Below are 326 nucleotides of genomic sequence, written 5' to 3'. Positions count from 1 at the left end.
GTGAAGCTTACAAAACTTGATAGCTATTTAGGACACGTACATAAAAGCTTCATCAATACGAAATGTGCATCAATCCCGCTGCATAAATGGTGTAGAACGAATCGGTTCACAGCAAGCCACATACAGACGCGCGACGTCGCGGGTAAAAATTGGACGGCTATATCATCTATACCAACTAGCCCCACAAACTTTGTAAATATCTCTCAAATAACTATTTATACATCGCGATGGTGCCAAGTGAATACGTTTTACAAATCTGATTTTATCACTTTCGAGAACTGTGCTCTTATCTATGACGTACTCTGCTATAAAACGTGTAAAACAGA

This window comes from Plasmopara halstedii (assembly GCF_900000015.1).
Source record: "Plasmopara halstedii genome assembly, contig: Scaffold_350, whole genome shotgun sequence".
NCBI classification, from domain to species: Eukaryota; Oomycota; class Peronosporomycetes; order Peronosporales; family Peronosporaceae; genus Plasmopara; species Plasmopara halstedii.
This window is presented reverse-complemented; position numbering follows the sequence as displayed.